The following is a 22823-nucleotide window of genomic DNA, read 5'->3' as shown; positions in this document are numbered from 1 at the left end:
GGAATTATATTTCTGTTTCATGTTAATCTTTTATTGATGTTGTGTTAGTGACTCATAAGATTGTATAAAGAGGATAGTCATATAATGTGACAGGTAATTATGCAGCAGGTAATAAGGAGGGCAAATGGATTTTTGGCACTTATTGCTAATGGAATGAAATATAAAAGTAGGCAAGTGTTGTTGCAACTGTACGAGGCACTGGTGAAAACGTATCTAGGAAACTATGTGCAGTTTGGTCTTACTTGAGTAAACATGAATAAATTTTCTTGGAGGCATTTCAGAGATGGTTCATTAGATTAATTTCAGAGATGTCTTGTCTTATGAGGCATATTTAGGTCAATACTTTGTAGCATTTAAAAGAATGAAAGGAGATCTAATTGAGGCATATTAGATGCTAAAGGGGATTAACAAAATAGACATAAAGTGGATTTTTCCCCTTGTGCAGCAAACAAGAATGAGGTCTTGATTTGTAGCTAAGGAGAGACAAATTTAAAACAGAGAAGAGAGGGCATTACTTCTTTCAGTCTGTGAAATTCACTATTCCAGATTTTGGTGAATGCAGAGACACTTAAGAAATTTAAGCAAATAGATAGATTTTAATTAGTAAGTCAGACCACTCAAAGCATTCTTAAGCAGGCAGCTCAGACCATAACTTTGCAATTTGTTTTAGTAAGTGTACAGAGAATATTACCAGGATTAAGTTAGCTAGGTTGACAACTAGATTTTAAAACAGACAAAAACTTATTCACAAAATTACACAATGGAATACAAAGAACAGAATAAAGAACCCTTACAGTACTCAGTCTATCCAAACTAGACTTAATTATGCTGTTCCGAATATACACAATAATCCCAATAAGCAACCCCTCTTTAAAAACTTAAATTAAACACATGCTTACAGATTGATATTGAAGGGCAGAAAGAGAGAGAGTTTCCATGCAGCTCCCTGCTGAATTCCTCGCTAGTTCAAGACTGAACTAAACTGCTCAGCTAGAGAGTTGACCGCTCCCCTTTCTTTATACAGGTCACTTCTAAAGCATGACCACTTTGGTCTGAAGTTTCATCTGTTTACATATAAACAAAAGGCCTCAAAATCCTTTTTCATCCCTGCACCAAACCAGACTGATCAGAACCTGGCCTGGTTTATTAACTCTCTGAAAAAAATCAAGGACAGAGTAACCTTGAGCCAAGGAACAGCTTTTAGAAAAGAAAGGGACTAGCTTTGTGACAGTAATGGTTAAAGGTTAATGAACAGAAAGCAGTAAAGCAATGAGCTCAGCAATGATCACATTAAATGGCAGAGCAGGCTTGAGAGGTTGAATTACCCAACCCTGCTCCTAGTTCTAAAATGTTAAGCATTGAACCACAGTTACAGGTACTGATATTCCTTCAATCTAGTTTCATTGCCGGTAAAATTAACTGAAAGCTGAACAACTATATGGATAAGAGATACAATCAGCAAGGAAATTAATCCTCTGTAATGGTTTTATTTCAAAGATAACTGTGGAAAAATGCCATAATTTCTTTGGAATACTGGAAAATGAATAACACCTAAGGGATTTATAGGTTGGGGATGGAAATGTCTGTGGTATCCACTTTTGATTTCTGCAGAAATGATACAGCATAACTGTGCCATGTAGTATCAGTACGCCCAAATCTTTCATGCTCCTTCAGAATTGAATGGGATGTCAGTTGAAGGTGAAAAATTTAAAATTATTGATTGAAGTTTCAAACGTGGAAAACAGCGCATATAATTTGTAGCTTCAGCTGAATCCTGAATCTTATTGAGTGGATAAATAATGTGCCAAAAAAAACCTCTGCATTTGGCTCCAGATCCAACTTGCATTAAGATTTCTGTGAATAAATATAGTTGGCTTGAAGATGTCTCTACTATAGTTTATTCCATCCATCACTCAGTTACAACAGAATCAAAAGGTTCCGGAAATAGAACATGAGGCAGAGAATGTACAGTGAAAGTTGGAGTGAAATGCCTGCTATTATTATACTGAGCAATTGGATAATTTGGAAACATTTTATATGCAACATGGAGCTTTCTTTCTTATTTTTATTGTATGGATCTGGCATATTATACAACCGGTAATGACAGGACTTTGAGAAATGCATTGAATATTCTCTGAAGTGACTGTATATTTCCCTTAAAATTAGCATGATTATCTAAACACATTTGATTAGATTAGATTACCTACAGTGTGGAAACAGGCCCTTCAGCCTTAGAAGTCCACACCGACCCTCCCAAGAGCAACCCACTCAGACCCATTCCCTACATTTACCCCCGACTAATCCACTTAACACTATGGGCAATTTAGCATGGCCAATTCACCTGACCTGCACATCTTTGGACTGTGGGAGGAAACTGGAGCACCCGGAGGAAACCTACACAGACATGGGGAGAATGTGCAAACTCCACACAGACAGTTGCCCGAGGCGGGAATCGAACCTGGGTCCCTGGCGCTATGAGGCAGCAGTGCTAACCACTGAGCCACCGTGCTGCCTAATTCAATCGAGTTTGGGGGTTGCAAAGAAACTGTAGCTGCCAGGAAAGTGAACGTAGCCTCGAACTGAAATCCTGACCCCCACTCAACTGTTGAGGCAATCACAAAGCCTAGCTTTCCAACCTTGGTCACAGAACATTAATCTGGGATGCTGGGTTCCTAGATCATTACACTGCTGCCACCCATGGGACTGTGGTGTCTGAGATTTAAATGTGCAAACAGATCATTTATTGCAGCTTAAATAATGAATTCTGGCTTTAATTGTGAACGCTGTCTTTAACTGGCAGTATGTGGATCCCGTAAAATCATTCAAACTCACCAAAGTAAGAGAATAGTGCATACTTACGGGACTGAGTAATCAACATTCAGGAAGGCTTTCCAAGACAAAACTATGACGCTACTTCTTTGACTAATTAAAAGGCTGCTACTCACAGCATTTGTTCTGAGAGTGTGATTTCAAAATTTCAAAGACCTTCAAGGTCAGTCCTTTGACATTGATATTCTTTGACTTTGATTTGCACTTAAGCTGTCAGCTTTCTCAGCTATTTAGGGACACCTTGCACATCTCTAACTTGGACTCCGATGAAGAATGACAGGAGTGAGACCAACAATATCAGCACCAGTAGCAAGCAGCAGCTTTAGAAGAGGCATCAGATGCCATCATCTCAAACCGCCTACCTGCTAAGCTACAGCACAGAGGGGCTGAACACAAATGGCTGAATTTTACCAGAATTTGACTAAGTGCCATTGCTACTGCATAGAGGGTTTCTCTCTATGAGCCTAATGGGTTTTCTTGAACTAACATCCTACATTCACCTCATTTCCTATCACCATGCCTACTTGCCACTCATGGTACTTCTGAGGACACCTAGTGCAGCACCTGGTCAAAAACTGAAAGTATAGAGTTGCTCTTCACATACTAGGACAGCAACCCACAAACCAATGCTTCAAAGCGCATTTACGTGGCATGACTGATACCTCCTTAGACATACAAATGCACAGCATAGTCAATGGTGTAATGTTAATGTCACTGCATTAGTAACTGAAAACCCCAGACTAATGGTGTGAGGTCATGAGGTTAAAACTCCACCATGGCAGATGGTGAATTCAACAAATATCTGGAATAAAAGGCTAATCTAATGTCAACTCTGTAACCATTGTCAATTGTCAGAAAACCCATCTGGTTCATTAGTGTGCTTTAGGGAAGGATAGTTTCCATCCTTATCTGTTCTGGCGTCCATGTGATTCCAGACCCACAACAATGTGATTGACTTTTAACTGCCCTCCAGGCAATTAGAGATGAGAAAATAATCCTGGCCCAGCCACTGACAGCCATGTGTGAACAAAACAAACTATTCCTATATTTATCACCATTTAAACACCAAACCACTCAGTTTACCTCAGTTATATTTACTTTACAACCGCTCTAAGTCTTTGCCATTCTCTCATCAATTGCCATGGAGATCTGGCATTATCACTGTTCATTGTTGGACCACTATTTACAGGAAAGTCTTCTAAGCAGTCATTTTTATTCACTAACAGAACAAAACAAATAAAAAGCAAACATAAGCTGCTCTCAGAACAAAAATGGACCATTTATCAATCAACAACATATTACAGTCAATAAGTGATCTCTTTCATCTGTTGTAACTGGGTATCAATTAAGTCCTGTCTTGCTTGTAGTGCCTGATGCGGCTGTGCTCTTTCATATAGAAGGTGATGCTCCCCATGTTCAACATCCTCACGAGTTATTTGACAGTGATTACTCAAACCGTGTGATCGCTGAAGAATGTTCATCTTATTGGTACAGCACTCAGTAACAAACCTTCTGGAGATGAGAGGCATGACAAGGTGGAAGAGCCCAATGTCCTTATTGTGCAGATATTCATATTTGGTTGGATTTCAGTGTCAAATCATCATGTTTTCTCCATTGTTTCACAGCAGCTTATTCTGTGACCAGATACATGCAATTCCAATACTCTGCTCTTCAGGTCAGAATGACTGGAACTGGAGGGCCACCTTTAGTGTCTTCTTCTCCTTCGTGGTCTGTGCTGTCTTTGCCTGCAAGAAAAGAAAAAAAGAGAGCTATGGAAAAGAGTTTTCTTTAGGTTCACAATGAAATTTCCTTTGTTTGCATCTGAGGAACTTCTAACAGAACAAAGAAAAGGCAGCAATCTGTGATATCAAACATCAATCCACTGTTCTTCCCAAATATAGGTTCAGAAATATCATCTTGGTTTGCAATACTGCCCAAAGCAAATTCACACACTTAGATTGTATTTATAGGAGTTGAGGATGGTTGCTGCTTAATATTGCTCTCTTAAGAAGGGCACTCAGAGTAGTGTGCAAATGGAAAGCTGTGGAGTTGGTGACTATAGAACTCGATAACCCGATAGCAACAGTTGGATTTCCACTCCCATTTCCAGTCAAAAGGCTTTGTTGAGGTGGTTGCATCTATGCATATTGGGTCTTTGTTCAGGCACATTTAAACAAGTCATGAGGGGATCACAAATGGATGTGCTCTACCTGAGTTTCATCCACACAATGGAAGAAAGATAATTAGATTAGATTCCCTACAATGTGAAAACAGGCCATTTGGTCCAACAAGCCCACACTGACCCTCTGAGGAGTAATCCATGCAGACCCACTCCCCTCTGACTAATGCACCTAACACTATGGGAAATGTAGCATGGCCAATTCACCTAACCTGCACATCTTTGGATTGTGGGAGGAAACCGGAGCACCCGGAGGAAACCCACGCAGACACGGGGAGAATATGCAAACTCCACACAGACTGTCACCCGAGGCTGGAATCAAACCCGGGTCCCTAGCACTATGAGGTAGCAGTGCTAACCACTGATCCACTGTCCCACCCACTGTGGGCCACTATTATGGGACATTAAATGTTCTTTAGGAATGGAATTTATTATTGTTGCTGTTGTCCACAACAAACCAACTGTTTGCTAAAACACTTTTCTAAATAAATTATACGTAAGAGAGATCAATCATGACCTTCTTCATGATGAAGCAGGCTTGAGGGGCTGAATGGCCTATTGCTGTTTCTTTATTTTGGTTTGAGAGAGATTAGAGTGAGAGATTGTTGGATTGCCCTTCTTGAATTTCTTAAAAATGTAAATTTTCCACCTGGTGTACAATGTTATGGTAAAGCTTATTTTTGATTAGGGCAAGTTCATTTCTGCAAGATCTCTCAAAATAAATCAGTCATTTTATATTTTCTGCATGTTATATTACTACAAAATTCTCCTTTGAAGAACTCTCTCGGTAGTCTCCCAATAATAACTTGCTTTGATGTTTGCCACCAAGTCCTTTTGAAGCTCAAATTCAATAAGAAGCAAGCTTTAACTTGTGTGGAAAATATGTGGAGGAGTATTACAGTTACGTGGATAATCCAAACCAATAAAAATGGTCTCGCATTGTAATCGTTCTGAATGATTATGAAGACAGGCCAAGTTTTGATTAATTAAGAGGCAGTGAAGTGCAACGATAAAACAACAAATCGACTGTGGTCTCTTAACATCTATGGACGTAATAGAGCTATCATTGCTGAGACATGGATCCATTAGTTATCAGTCACGATGGAGATTTTTTTGAGATCTGAACGCTAAGCTTCAACAAGATTGAATAGCTTGCTATTGACAGGAAAGAAAGAACTTTTCATATCACTTGTCAGAATGTGACAATTAATGAATGTGAAGTACTTGTCGTTATGTAATGATGCAGCCAATTTCCACATAGCAAAGTCTTAACAGAGAATTCAATAAATGCACAGGTAATTTGTGTTCCAAGATTTTGTCTAATTCCCATTTGAAAGTTTTTTGAATTTGCTTCCACAACTCTTTCAGCCAGATCATAACAAGCTGCTATGTTTAAAAAATGTCCTCTCATCGTTCTGCTGTCTTTTTCTTAATACTTGCCTTCAATTTGTGTCTTCTGTTTACCAACCCTTCTGGCAATGGAAAACATTCTTTCCCAGTGTGCTCAATCAAAATGTTCTTAATTTCGAACAATTCTACTAAATTACTCCTACCCTTTACCCCTCAAAGGAGTATAATCTCAACTTTTCCACTCTCAACACATTTTTGAAGTTTTTCCACCTGGCAGCATTCTTGTAAATCTTTTATGCACACTCCCCAGGGTCCTTCATGAGTGTGGTATCCATATTTGAGCAAAATACTCTAAGTGAGATTTAACCAGTCATTACATATTTTATCATAGCTTTCCTGCTTTTTAACTCTATTCCTTTGAATTATAAAGTCGTTGCTTGATATAGCAGAACTTGACTATTACTGAAAAAAGATAAATTTGCTTAAACTTTATGACTTCACTCATCCCAACAGTTGACAATAGTCCCAATTCAAGGAGAAAAACAGCATTTATATTTTTTGAGAGACGAGTGCAGGCTGGTTGGCAAGTGGACTCTTGATATCATATGATCTTAAAATGAATTCTTATCTGCTTTTTCTAACACCTTCAAAGATTTGTGTATGCAAACCATATGTCTTTCTGTTCCTCCATACTCTTCAAGATTGTTTCATTTAATTTTTATTACCCATCCTTATGCCTCCATCTAAAATGCCTAACATTTTCTGCAAAAAAAGTATACTACTAAGAGTGGCTCAGCAGCACAGCTATTGATTGAGCTGGTCGGGTCCTAAAAGACAGGCACTGAGGGAATGAACAAGAGGGAAAAACATATTTGACCTCATCCTTACCAATCTGCCAACCCTGCAGGTGCATTTGTCCATGACAGTATCAGTAAGAGTGACCACCGCACAGACTTTATGGAGGTAAAGTGCTGCCTTCAGATTGAGAAAACCCACCATTATGTTGTATGGTATTATCCACTGTGCTAAATGGGACAGATTCATACTGATCTAGTAACTCAGGTCTGTACATCTATGAGATGTTGGGGGCTATCAGTAACAGTAGAATCATACTCCAATGCAATCTTCAGATTTCTCCAACAACACAATGCCAGTCTTCAGCCATTTCTACTCACTCCTGTGATATCAAGCAACAGTGAAGACACTAGATACTACAAAGGCAATTGACCCTAAAAACGTTCTAGTAATAGTGTTAAAGACATGTGCCCCTCAACTTTTTGCATCCCTAGCCAAGCTGTTCAAATACAGCAACAACACTGGAACCTACCTGGCAATGTGGAAAATTACTCTGATTTGTCTCGCAAACAAAAAGCAGGACAAATCCAACATGATCATTTGCTGCCTTATCAATATATTCTCAATCATTTAAAGTGATGGAAGGTGTCACCAACAATACTATCAAGCAGCAGCTGCTCAGCAATAACCTGCTCAGTGCCACGCAGTTTGTGTTCCACCAGGGTCACTCAGCTCCTGACCTCATTGGTTCAAAAGAGCTGAATTCCAGAGGTGAGGTGAGAGTGACAGTCTTTGACTACAAGGCTGCAGTCAATCTAATGTGGCATCAAGGGACCGCAGCAGAACTGGACTGAAAAGGTATCGGGGCTAACTCTCCACTGGTTAGAGTCAGAGTCATTGAGTCATACAGCATGGAAACAGATCCTTCAATCCAACCAGTTCATGCCAACTATAGTCCCAAACTAAATTAGTCCCATCTGCCTGCACTTGCCCCATATCCCTCCAAACATTTCTTATTCATGCATTTATCTGAACGACTTTAAACATTGTAACTGTACACTCACCTACCACTTCCTCTGGAAGATTATTCTACATACAAACCACTCTCCGTGTAAAACAATTACTTCTCATGTCTTTTCTAAATCTTTCTCTGCTCACCTTAAAAATATGCCCCCTAGTCCTGAAATCTCCCACCTAACACACAGCTGCTGCAGAATCCTGAACACCTTACACAAGGCAGACGGTGAAATGAAGTTTTTTTTCAAAGGATCACAAATTTTAAAAAAATATAGAAAGTAGCAAAATCGAAGAAATAGAACACAAATCCGACAAAAGTAGGAAATATGAACATTGAAAATAATTTCAGAACTCACAATGCCATTTGCAGTGTTTACAGTATATGCAGTAATAACTGGCTGAACCATAACATATGCCAGAAAGGAGTCCATTTTCAGTTGGGGATATTGCTGGAAGGTGCAGGTTCAGTTGTTCATTATGCAGGGCTAGTGCAAGGCAGCTATCCTGAACCCAGGTCCCCAACAAATTCAGTTTCCCTGTTGAAAAGATGATCTTTCAATCAATCATCCACCCATGGATTTTAAAGGTTCTATGCCCTTTTTGGAGACCCTGTTTTATTATCACTGACATTTCTGTTGAATCTTTTTTGTCTTTCCAGCCATCTTTACTGGCACCAAAAGATTAAGCAGTAGCATACCTCTAAGCAGCCATGTTGGAAGAAAATTGCAATGCAGCGTGATGCCAACAACACAGGTTCACTTCCCACATTAGCTGGGGTTACCATGAGGATTATCCATTTCAACCTCTCCCCTCATCTGTGGCATGGTGACTGTCAGGTTTAATCACTACCAGTCATCGCTGTCCAACAGGAGAGCAGCCTTATGGTCTGGTCGGACTATGGTAACTTTACCCTTATCTTACAACCTGCAGTGATGCAGGAATTCTGGCAATATAATAAACATGAAAGTCCTGTCAGTGTTTTCACAGTGAGGTATCCATAATGGGGTACTCATAACAACATTAGTTTGTAAGCTTCCCTATTTATATCTGCACATTAAACCACTATTAAACATTTTATGGTTTATATGAGATTTAAAAGCATGCTATAACTATTGTTGTTTTTCAGATTGAGCAGTGGTTAAACATTTCCTTCTGCCAATGTACATTTTGTTCATGCAGCATATGCAGAAATGTTTCAACGAATTTTGCCTTGTTGGACACAGTTGGATTACATTACAGCCAAAAGTGACAGAGTTCAGCATTTAATTTGTTTTGGAGATTCACAATCCAAAAAACATTGGATGTTTGCCCATCATTTTTCTGTCATGACAGCGGACTGGTCAATTGCTGATATCACCTACTGTCTTCTCATTTTGAGAGGTGATATAGGAGGCCTCCAGTAAAATGCTGCCGAATGATGAACAAGCACTTTCCAATAAAAGAATACTTTTCATCAACAATGTTTCCAGTGGATAACTGCATTTTGCATCTAAGGTACCAGGTTTCTATTGATGACTCACTGAATAAATGGACCACTTGGTGTTCTTCCTGCAACTTTTCCCTTGTGACAGAACCGGAGAAAACTTTTGAAAACAGACCATTCCCAATGGCTAATCAGCCTGACGATAACACAGCAGAAGGGGCCAAATACTTGGAACACACAACACTGTAACTTTCCAAACTCTAATGGCATAAACAAAATAAACAAGGCGTAGATACAGAGCTACACACTAAAACCACACCACTACTTGGAAGGCAATACACAGAATTGTCAAAGCCATTACTTAAAGATTGTTATGGAATAATAAGTCTATTAATACATCGCATGTTTACAATACTGAGTACAGCACACACAATTAATGAAATTTATATCAACAGTTTACAGAATAATTACCATGAAGGAAGCATGGAAATTGGTGGCAGAGGTCTTACTAATGTTGTACACAGATGGAAGTTTATTGGCAACATCTATGATTACCAGCGTAATTTATGTTGTAGAGCTATATCCAGGAAGCAAAAATGACAACACTTGAAAACAAGACATAAGATTAACCCATATTTAAGATTAATGTTGTTTCTGCACTATATTGCTTGTGAACAAAATGTCTCTTGCTGATTGGAATATTATCTTCCAAGCAGAGCTTACAGTTTAAACTTGTAAGAAAGTAATATTTTGGGGGGAACATATTACAAACTGGTCCTGCTTCAGAAGCAATCCTAAAACCATAGCACCAAAGGACAATTCTGGAGATCTGAAATAACACAGATGCAAGCATCACACAAACCTCATGCCTCCTGCTACTTAGCATGTTTGTAGTATACTGTCAGCACCAGCCATGCTACTCAAAATCATAGTCACCCAATAAAGGGAGGCTGCACTAATTAAAGACAACCTACACCCCTTCAAGAGGTGATACATTTTTGAAACAGCAAGAGCTAGAAGTCATTCTACAACTGATTCTGATTTAGAAAATGTGAAAGAATTGGACAAAATGAGACAGAGTTCAAGATTTTTCAGTGCTGCACTGAAGGCCTTAGTTGAGAAGGTGCAGAGGAAGAAAATGTACTCGCCCGCTAAGGTACAAGTTGATTGTCCTGACAAATTCTCAATGACATCCAAAGTGCTCAAAGCTAGAAAACAAGCCCTGCAAACCTGGATGTGGTTCCTCAAAAAGATCAGTTCACTCACAAGTGGTGCCACACTCGCTTGGGAGAATACACTAATATCAGAGATCCACTGCTCCCCAAGCTATCACAAATATGATTATTTACTTAAACTATCTAAAATGCCCAATTTACCTAACTTTCAGATTCAGGTTAGAAGAAATACACACTGGGGTTTTGTCATTAACAATAAAATAACCATTTATTGGAAAAAGGCTGGTTAAAGGTCCTTGTGACAAGGTCATAATGTCCCTACTTTTGAGGGAGCCCCAGGTTCAAATTTCATCTGTCTTGAATCTTTGGGAAAATGTATCTGGATAAGTGTGTTAAAAATAACTATAAACAAACTGATTTTCTTAACCAATGGTTACAGAAAAATGAAAACAAGTTGGTAATTTGTGACAATACCACTTAAAACTCTTTTAAATGTCCACAGATACACATACACACACATGCACATAAAGTACAAAAAAAAACAGGCAAAACACAAATATCATGAATAAAGGAAAGGAGAAAGGGAAACACAGTTCTGTATCACCAATCTGAATCAGAAAACTGGATAGGTTGATCTCATAATCCTTTCACTTCTTCAAACTGTGGCATTTTTCTTTTCTTCTTTTTCCTTTTTCTTTTTTATATTTTCCCCCCACACTACTGCCTAACAGTGATAGTGCTTATTTTTCCCCACCACTCATTTTGTGTATGTGTCAAACTGAGGTGTTATCTGCAAAATGATAGCCAGTCTTTGATTTACCGGTTGATTGTTTGGATTTGAATTTTGCAACAGAGGTGGAAATGTATTAATGAGTGCACAGGACTTAAACACTGTTCAGTATACAATATGACAATACTCAATCAATAGATAATGAATCATCAGTGAACACTAGTTGCCAAGTAAAAATAGATTACACCACATTCACGAACACATTTCCATGTCTCTTGCAAAACAAAGTGACATTCAAACAAGTGCAGTAGACCCTAGCCTCTGGGGTTGAGAGATAGTTTCTTATCTTTACCCTCTTTGGAGGAGATTGTGCTCATTATCATTGGTGTCTTTATTGCTGAGGCCATAGCCAGTGGTAGGCCTGAAGGTCTGAAACATTAATGGTCTCTTCATAACATATGCTTTTTCTCACATCGCACTTCCCCTCATTCTACAATCTTTGATTTAAAATTTGATCAAGGTGTAAACGTGAATCTCTTACTTTCCACCCTCCATTCATTGTAACTGTATTACTCTGCTTTTGGCCATTCAGATATCCAAAGAATTGTAACATGTACATGTGGTGACAAAAAGCAATGGGTGAAATTATAAGAAGAATATAAAATCACGACCTTGTACTCACAATCACCAGCTCATAATTCAGATATTCAATTGAAGGCAGGATTTGCATGTGGTCATTCACTGGACATGAGAGGCTTGCAAGGAAAGCAGGGAGCAAAGCTAGCATGGGGCAGCCAGGACTTGGAGAACTGGCAGCACAGATGTAAATTTTCCAGGGAGCAAAGTCTCAGACAATTTCTGTTGCAGAGCACTCAGAGGGGTACTTCAACAAAGTAGGCTATGGAAGAAGGCTGAAAGGACAATAAGATGCTCTGTCTACTGGGAGACCTGTCAGAAATGCAACCACAACATCAAGGAACATATGGAGACCTGCCAGTTACTTTGTGCAGGGTTTTGTTCAGTGCTTGAACCTATCCTTTCCAGTATGCAACAGCTTGGGAACACTTTGAGCACACTTGCAGATCTGATCATCAACACTATGTCTCAACTTGCATTGCAGCACAAGCAGAGGTCCTCCAATGAGGGTTTTGAGGGCACGCTGCAGTTGAGCAATCTATCCTCCAGCAGACTGCTAAGATTGCTGAGGTGCTGCTCCTGATAATGGAGGCTCCTTGGACCATGAACATCCTAATCTCTTCCAGGTGACAGCATGCATCTTCTTATCATGGTCATTCTGGCAATGCCTTTACTTAAGCTGGTCAGCCAGTCAGTTCTGACTCAAGCAGGGCCTTCCAAGCCCTGAATTTATCTGTAGTTTCCCCCACAGAAAGTTAGCTGCCTTTTACATGTAACTGGGGTGAAAATATTTAAGAGCATTAGGAGAGGCAAAATAATGCATGAGGGTAATTAATTGAATTAATTGCTAATTGAATTGTTTATACAATATAATTAGATTAGGTTAGATTAGATTAGATTCCCTACAGTGTGGAAACAGGCCCTTCGGCCCAACGAGTCCATACTGACCCTCTGAAGAGTAACCCACCCAGACCCATTTCCCTCTGACTAATGCACTATGGGCAATTTAGCATGACCAATTCACCTGACCTGCACATCCTTGGACTGTGGGAGGAAACCGGAGCACCCGGAGGAAACCCACGTAGACACTGGGAGAATGTGCAAACTCCACACAGACAGTCGCCCGAGGCTGGAATCGAACCTGGGACCCTGGTGCTGTGAGGCAGCTGTGCTAACCACTGACCACAATATGTTTGACAATGATTTCTAAATTTGGTTTGGAAAGTTTGTCCTGGTTTTCATACTTTTACATTGTGACCAAGTGGATACTTTGGTTGCTCGTAATTGATTACTGCAACATATCATTTTATTGGTGTTGGGAGAATTGGAATTGGATTTGCTGGGATCACAGTTAGATGTTACTTACAGACCTTACCTTCTCCCTTCCATTTCCTCTTCTATTCCTCAGCTATACTTGCCATACAACTGGTGGCTCTCATGTTATTGGGATGTGCAGTAAACAACACCCCATTACAAATCATGAAACTCATTTTTGGGACTTCCAAGATACCCAGAGAACATAATAAATGGATGCTACATATAACAAAAAGTAACGTTGTGATATGTTGCAGTGTAAATGCACATATATATGTTAAGTTGAGTGAAATAAATCCTAAGGTGTCATTTAGTATTGCATGCTCTAAACCAACTCTCAAATTAATGGAGTGGGCAAAACATACAATTTTAATGAAATGTCATTTTCAAGGTTTTAAAAAATTTGTTCGTGAGATGTTGGCATCATCAAAAAGACTAGCATTAATTAATTACACATCCAGGATAGAAAATTGGTGGACAGACAGGAAGCAGAGAGTTGGAATAAACAGGTCCTTTTCAGAGTGGCAGGCAGTGATGAATCAGGTGCCACAGTGTTCAGTGCTGGGACCCCAGCTGTTCACAATATACATTGATAAGTTGGACAAAGGAATTGAATGCAATCTCTCCAAATTTGCAGATGACAAGAAGCTGAGTGGCAGTGTATGCTGTGAGGGAGGTGCCAAGAGGCTGCAGGGTGACTTGGACAGGCTGGCTGAGTGGACAATTATTTGGCAAATGCGACATAATGTGGACAAATGTGAGGCAGATTCTTATCTGAATGGTGGCAGTTTGGGAAAAAGTGAGATGCAATAAGACCTAGGTGTCACAGTGGAATAGTCACTGAAGATTGGCATGCAGGTGCAGCAAGCAATGAAGAAAGTTAACGGCAAGCTCTCCTTCACAGCAAGACAATTTACATATCAGAGTAAAGGTGTCTTGCTGCAGTTATACAGGGCCTGGGTGAGGCCACAAAATAGTATTGTGTGCAGGTTTGATCTCTCTGAGGCTGGATATTTTTGTTATTGGAGGGAGTGCAGCTAAGGTTCATTAGACTGATTCCCAGGATGGCAGTACTGACATATAAGGAAAGACTGGATTAACTGGGCTTGTACTCACTGGAATTTGGAAGAATGAGGGGGGTTCTCATAGTCACATATAAAATCCTGATGGGACTGGACAGGCTGGATGGGGGAAGAATTTTCCCAATGTTGAGGAAGTCCAGAAATAAGGGTCACAGTCTAAAAATAAGAGGTAAACTATTCAGGACTGAGATAAGGAAGAATTTCTTCACTCAGAGAGTTGTGAACCTGTGGAATTCTGTCCCATAGGAAGCAGTTGGGGCCAGTTCATTAGATATGTTCAAGAGGGAACTGGATGTGGCTCTTGTAGCTAAAGGGATCAAGGGGTTTGGAGAGAAAGCTGGAATGGGATACTCAGATTACACAGCCAGCCATGATTATGTTGAATGGTGGTGCAGGCTCGAGGGGATGAATGACCCAATTCTGCACCTATTTTCTATGTTTCGGCCTTGGAGAAGGTGGAAATGTGTTGCTGCCTTGAACTGCTGGAGTTTTTGGGGGGGTAGGCACATGCTCAGTGCTGTTAAGAATAACATTGTAGGATTTTGACCCAGTATTTTTACAGCCTTCCACAATACTATCATAAAATGAGAAGTATTTGTATTTCATACGAAAATAACTCAAAGTGCATTTACCCTTGGAAGTAAAGTGACACCTTGAACAATGGATGATTAGAGTCATAGCATCATAGAGATGTACAGCGCGGAAACACACTCTTCGGTCCAACTCATCCATGGTGACGAGATATCCCAACCCAATCTAGTTCCAAATGCCAGCACCCGCCCATATTCCTCCAAACCCTTCCTGTTCATATACCCATCCAAATGTCATTTAAATGTTACAATTGTAACAGCCTCCACCACTTCCTCTGGCAGCTCATTCCATACACATACAACCCTCTGCATGAAAAGGTTGCCCCTTAGGTCTCTTTTATATCTTACCCCTCTCGCCCTAAACTGATGCCCTCATGTCTGGACTACCCCACCCCAGGGAAAAGATTTTGTCTATTTATCTTATCCATGCCCCTCATGATTTTTAAAATGTCTATAAGGTCACCCCTCAGCCTCTGAGTCTCCAGGGAAAACAGCCCCAGACTGTTCAGCCTCTCCCGAAAGCTCAAATCCTCCCAACTCTGGCAACATCCCAGTAAATCTTTTCTGAACCTTTTCATTTTTCACAACATCCTTCTGATAGGAAGGAGACCAGAACTGCATGCAATATTCCAAAAATGGCCTAACCAATGTCCTTTACAGACACAACATGACCTCCCAACTCCTGTACTCAATACTCTGACCAATAATGGAAAGCATACCAAATGCCTTCACTATCCTATCTACCTGCAACTTCACTTTCAAGGTACTATGAACCTGCATTCCAAGGTCCCTTGGTTCAGAAACACTCCCTAGGACCTTATCATTAAGGTTATACGTCATGCTAAGACTTGCTTTCCCAAAATTCAGCACCTCGTATTTATCTAAATTAAACACCATCTGCCACTCCTCAGCCCATTGGCCCATCTGATCAGGATCCCGTTGTAATCTGAAGTAACCTTCTTTGCAGTCCACTACACCTCCAATTTGGTGTCATCTGCAAACTTACTAACTGTATCTCTTATGCTCATTTATACAAATGATGAAAAGTAGTGGACCCAGCACCGATCCTTGTGGCTCTCCACTAGTCACAGGCCTCCAGTCTGAAAAACAACACTGCAGCACTACCTTCTGTCTTCTATCTTTGAGCCAGTTCTGCATCCAACTGGCTAGTTCTTTCTGTATTCCATAATATTTAACCTTGCTAACCATTCGCTCATGGGGAATCTTGTTGAACACCTTACTGAAATCCATATAGATCACGTATAACACACTGCCCTCATCAATCCTCTTTGCTACATCTTCAAAAAACTCAATCAAGTTTGTGAGACATGATTTCCCACACACAAAGCCATGTTGACTTTTCCTAATCAGTCCCTGCCTTTCCACATACATGTACATCCTGTCACTCAGGATTTCCTCCAACAAATGTCAGGCTCACCAATCTATAGTTCCCTGGCTTGTCCTTACCACCCTTCTTAAACAGTGGCACCAAGTTAGCCAACCTCCAGTCTTCCAGCACCTCACCTGTGACTATTGATGATACAAATATCTCAGCAAGGGGCCCAGCAATCACTTCCCTATCTTCCCACAGAATTCTAGGGTACACCTGATCAGGTCCTGAGGATTTAACCACTTTTATGCATTTCAAGACATCCAGCATTTCCTTCACTGTAATATGGACATTTTTCAAGACGTCACCATCTATTTCCCTATATTCTATATCTTCCATGTCTTTTTCCACAATAAAGTCTGATGCAAAATACTCGTTTAGTATCTTCCCCATCTCCTGCAACTCCACACAAAGGCCGCCTTGCTGATCTTTGAGGAGGCAATGGGATCTGTAGAAGCTGAAGATCAGAGTTGAGAGTTTGTTGCTGGAAAAGCACAGCAGGTCAGGCAGCATCCGAGGAGCAGGAAAATCGACGTTTCTCTCCGTAGTTGCCCTTTTGTCATTAATATATATGTAAGAACCCTTTGCATTCTCCTTAACTCTATTTGCCAAAGCTATTTCATGTCCCCTTTTTGCCCTCCTGATTTCTCTCTTAAGTATACTCCTACAGTCTTTGTACTCTTCTACAGCCTTTATACACTCCTGTCTATACCTGATATATGCTTCCTTCTTTTTCTTAACCAAACCCTCAATTTCTTTAGTCATCCAGCATTCCCTATACCTACCAGCCTTCCCTTTCACCCTGACAGGAATATACTTTCTCTGGATTCTTGTTATCTCATTTCTGAACGTTTCCCATTTTCCAGCCATCCCTTTACTTGTGAACATCTGCCCACAATCAGCTTTTGTAAGTTCTTGCCTAATACCGTCAACGTTGGCCTTTCTCCAATTTAGAACTTCAACTTTTAGATCTGGTCTATTCTTTTCCATCACTATTTTAAATCTAATAGAATTATGGTCGCTGGCCCCCAAAGTGCTCCCCCACCGACACCTCAGTCACCTGCCCTGCCTTATTTCCCAAGAGTAGGTCAAGTTTTGCACCTTCTCTAGTAGGTACATCCACATACTGAACCAGAAAATTGTCTTGTACGCACTTAAGAAATTCCTCTCCATCTAAACCCTTAACACTATGGCAGTCCCAATCTATGTTTGGAAAGTTAAAATCCCCTACCATAACCACCCTATTACTCTTACAGATAACTGAGATCTCCTTACAAATTTGTTTCTCAATTTCCCGCTGACTATTAGGGATCTATAATACGATCTCAGTAAGGTGATCATCTCTTTCTTATTTCTCAGTTCCACCAAAATAACTTTCCTAAAACAAATCTTCCCGCTCAGCAAACAAACCTACATCCAGAACCTCAATTAGAGCTACAAATCTTCTCAAAACTCAGGGACAGGTGCTGCTTGAAGGATTAGGTTCATAAAACTTTTAGGGGTTTGTGTGATCCCTCAATACCTCAACATTGCCTTTAGCATGGACATTTTGTTCGGCATGGACCAGTTTGGGTCAAACAGCCTGTCTTCGTGCTGTTGTACACCATGACTCTATGACTCTAAGACATCCCTAACTCAAAATTTCTATGCATTGCTAATTGAGTAGTCATGAAATTCTTCGCGTTAACCCCTCAGAAATGTATGTCTTATGCAATAATCTATTAAGTCAAATTGTCATTCTGGATATTGAGTACATGAACATTGACCACATGAAATATAAACACAGATTCTACCTGCCCTCCCGAGTATTCCAGCATGCAGTGTTTTTGTTACAAACTTATTTAATCTTGAACTCATATTTATTAATTTTGTTGGCTTATTGAAAGGGTTGTTTCTGTGACACACTCATTCTTATCTGAATCTCACCCCGCATCTGATTTTAATTTTATAACCAGACCCTTTGAGTTGATCCATTATCAGAATGGAACATTTTACGAATGTGATCTGGTATTTATTTGTCAAGTTGGAGCTCTTGAACTGTGGCTGGGAAGTTATTTAAATAAATCATAGCACAAAAAAAATCTTACACAGGAGGCCAAATGATGCTGCAGATAATATTGTATTCTTGACAAGTGGCCATTTCAAGTGTGAATATTTAAATAGGAAGACTATTTAGCCCACAGCAACATGGCATTAGACAATAGATACTCTTTCTATCTCTCTGCTTGCCTCAATATTTGAAATCTATATGAACGCTCTGTCTCAGAGAAACAAGCCAGGGATGGGAGGAGACAGAACTTATCTGTTTCCTTCCAACTCCACTCTTACCTACAACAATTTTGAATTTTAGACAAAAAGATATTTATCCCAGACTGATAGACATTATGATGTGGGAGTTCTGATCATTCCATGGGAAATGCTTTCCATTATGTCCTTGTAAGGTATCAACTCACATCTCACAGTTTGCACAACACTGGCAGCTATTCAATCTTGAGGACGAGTGATCCAAACATATTACACAGCACACAGTTAAATCACTCCTATAGGAAAAGATGATGCATAACTAAAGGCTTATCTGTGGGTCCTAGCCCCCATGGAGATAGTGGAGATCATTATGTGAATAGCCATTCTCAGGTCTGTGGCCATAGTAGCGTTGGCTGTGTTTAAGTCACATGTATATTCATACCTCACCACCCCCACCACCCCAACCCACCCCACTCCCCCCCTTCCCCTTCTCATACAGCACTTACCTTTACCTCAATCTCTTCTGACTTTCAAGTTTTTGATGGCATAAGAGCACATCTTTCCTTCTCCTGTCACCACATTTGTTTCTCCATTCTCCCTCTCAGATACTCAAGAACTACAAGCTGACCAGACATTAGACAATGACCAAACTGACAGTGATGTTGAAGATACACAATCACATGATTTTCCATTCACAGCCCAGCCCATGTAATGACACTGCTCTTGGCTGACGTAAGAGCATTGACGCAGGACCTACACAGGGTGAGATACTTGACACAGGGGCATGCTGCCAGGGCATTTAATTAGGATAACACTGTTGTCAGTGCCTCAGAGGATGATATTTCTTTATATTCATCCACAGGCTGTGAGCGAGGGCTGGCTCAGCCAGCACTTATTGCCGATCCCGAAGATCAGGACATTTGTTTCATTCCCTGTAGGACATTTGTGAATCAGATTGGTTTTCCCTGACAATGGTCAACAGTTTCATGGTCATCATTAGACTCTTAATTCCAGACTTTTATTTTAAACTGAGCTTTCACTTATTGGATTCAAATACAGGTTCCCAGAACATCACTTGTGTCTCTCGGTTACTCATGTAGCAATAATACAATGCAGCCGTTATTTCCCCTAATTGAACAAGTTCTACTGCAAAGGGTTGATATGCCAGGTAAAAATAAGGACTGCAGATGCTGGAAATCAGATTCTAGATTGGAGTGGTGCTAGAAAAGCACAGCAATTCAGGCAGCATCCGAGGAGCAGGAAAATTGACGTTTTGGGCAAAAGCCCTTCATCAGGAATAGAGGCAGAGTGCCTGCAGGGCGGAGAGATAAATGAGAAGAGGGTGGGGTGGGGAGAAAGTAGTAGAGAGTACAATGGATGAATGGGGATGGGGATGGCGGTGATAGGTCAGGGAGGAGGGTGGAGTGGATAGGTGGAAAGGAAGATGGGCAGGTAGGACAAGTCATGGGGATAGTGCTGAGCTGCAAGTTTGGATCTGGGGTGAGGTGGGGGAAGGGGAAATGAGGAAACTGGTGAAGTCCACATTGAGGCCCTGGGGTTGAAGTGTTCCAAGGCGGAAGATGAGGTGTTCTTCCTCCAGGCGTCGGGTGGTGAGAGAGCGGCGGTGAAGGAGGCCCAGGACCTCCATGTCCTTGGCAGAGTGGGAGGGGGAGTTGAAATGTTGGGCCACAGGGTGGTGTGGTTGATTGGTGCGGGTGTCCCAGAGATGTTCCCTAAAGCACTCTGCTAGATGGTGTCCAGTCTCCCCAGTGTAGAGGAGACCGCATCGGGAGCAACGGATACAATAAATGATATGGGTGGATGAGCAGGTAAAACTTTGATGGATTTGGAAGGCTCCTTTGGGGCCTTGGATGGAGGTGAGGGAGGAGGTTTGGTGCAGGTTTTGCAGGGGAAGGTGCCAGGACAGGAGGGTGGGTTGTTAGGGGGGGGCGTGGACCTGACCAGGTAGTCATGGAGGGAATGGTCTTTGCAGAAAGCGGGGGTGAGTGGGGAGGGAAATATATCCCTGGTGGTGAGGTCCGTTTGGAGGTGGCAGAAATGTCGTTGAATGATTAGGTTTATACGAAGGTTGGTAGGGTGGAAGGTGAGCACCAGGGTGCTCTGTCCTTGTTACGGTTGGAGGGGTGGGGTCTGAGGGCGGAGGTGCGGGATGTGGATGGGTGGGAAGAGGTGTAATCCAGGTAGCTGTGGGAGTCAGTGGGTTTGTAAAAATGTTGGTGTCAAGTCGGTCGCCACGAATGGAGATGGAGAGGTCCAGGAAGGGGAGGGAGGTGTCAGAGATGGTCCAGGTAAATTTAAGGTCAGGGTGGAATGTGTTGATGAAGTTGATGAATTGCTCAACCTCCTTGCGGGAGCACGAGGTGGCACCAATACAGTCATCAATGTAGCGGAGGAAGAGGTGGGGAGTGGTGCCTATGGAAGATGGACTGTTGTACATAGCTAACAAAGAGACAGGCATAACTGGGCCCATGCGGGTGCCCATGGCTACCCCTTTGGTCTGGAGGAAGTGGGAGGATTTGAAGGAGAAATTGTTAAGGGTGAGGACTGGTTCAGCCAAACGAATGAGAGTGTTGGTGGAAGGGTATTGTTGGGGACATCTGGAGAGGAAAAAATGGAGGGCTTGGAGGCCTGGTCATGGCAGATGGAGGTGTAGAGGGATTGGATATCCATGGTGAAGATGAGATGTTGGGGGCTGGGGAAATGGAAGTCTTGGAGGAGGTGGAGGGCATGGGTGGTGTCTCGAATGTATGTGGGGAGTTCCTGGACTAGGGGGGAAAGGACAGTGTCAAGGTAGGTAGAGAGGAGTTCAGTTGGGCAGGAGCATGGTGAGACAATGGGTCGGCCAGGGTGGTCAGGCTTGTGGATCTTGGGAAGGAGGTAGAACCGGGCAGTGCAGGGTTCCCGGACTATGAGGTTGGAAGCTGTGGATGGGAGATCTCCTGAGCTGATGAGGTTCTGTATGATCTGGGAGATGATGGTTTGGTGATGGGGGGTGGGGTCATGGTCGAGGGGGCGGTAGGAGGAGGTGTCTTCGAGTTGGCATCTGACTTCAGTGGTGTAGAGGTCAGTGCGCCAGATTACCACTGCACCCCTTTTATCCACTGGTTTGATGGTGGGGTCGGGATTGGAGCAGAGGGAGTCGAGGGCAGCGCGTTGTGAGGGAGAGAGGTTGGAGTGGGGGAGGGGGGTAGACAGGTTGAGGCGGTTAATGTCCCAGCAGCAGTTGGAAATGAAGAGGTCGAAGGCGGATAATAGGCCAGCACTGCCAGGTCAAGCAGCATCCAAGGAACATTCAGGACAAAGCAGTCCATTTGATTAACACCAGATCCACAACCTTCAACATTTACTCCCTTCTCCACTATATCTTGAGGTTGCAATGTGTCCCATTCACAAGCTATTCTTCATCAACCAAACTTGACCCCATTAGCATCCAGTAGGACAAGAACAGCAGATACATGGGAACACCACCACCTGCAAATCCGCTCCAAGTGACTCTCAAACTTGGAAATACATCACTGTTCCTCCAATGTCGCCTGATCAAAATCCTGGAAGTCCCTCACTTATAGCCCTATAGGTATTCCTACACCCAAGGACTGCAATAGTCCAAGTGGACAGTTCACCATCATCTTATCCAGGGCAATTAGGGATGGACAACAAATGCTCACCTGGCCAGTGATACCTAAATCTCACAAACAAATACATGTAATAAAAGTGAGTCAATTATCTCCTTTGCACCACTAGGGATTAGGAATATGACTAAATGTTATGACGGTAACATGAGATGGGTCTCAGCATTAGGAAGCATTGTCCAGGTAGGCAAAGGAATTGTATACCCCTGCTCTAGACACCTCTCCAAAAACATCTACTTTTGGGTGTTAGGCACATGCCCATCAATGCCAGAGTTCTCCAAGTCCTCGAGAGTGGATATTTGAATGAGACAACCAACAGTCCCCTTCTGATTGGAGAATAGGCCGGGGGGGGGGGGGGGGGGGGGGGGCAAGAGAATATGGTGAGGCAGATAAGGTAAAGTAAAGTCACCATAATCCCA

General features: G+C 41.6%; 1 long non-coding RNA gene across 1 annotated transcript in view; it reads right to left on the bottom strand.

Annotated features, from left to right (window-relative positions):
• Positions 1 to 701: 701 nt before the first annotated feature.
• Positions 702 to 22823, bottom strand: part of LOC140476972 (uncharacterized) — a 166293-nt gene continuing 144171 nt past the window's right edge. Inside the window, exon 5 of the long non-coding RNA XR_011960635.1 lies at positions 702 to 4574. This is a non-coding gene — a long non-coding RNA (uncharacterized lncRNA). The remainder of the gene's footprint in view (positions 4575 to 22823) is intronic.

This window comes from Chiloscyllium punctatum, chromosome 5 (genome assembly GCF_047496795.1).
Source record: "Chiloscyllium punctatum isolate Juve2018m chromosome 5, sChiPun1.3, whole genome shotgun sequence".
In the NCBI taxonomy this organism is placed as follows: domain Eukaryota; kingdom Metazoa; phylum Chordata; class Chondrichthyes; order Orectolobiformes; family Hemiscylliidae; genus Chiloscyllium; species Chiloscyllium punctatum.
This window is presented reverse-complemented; position numbering and strand designations above follow the sequence as displayed.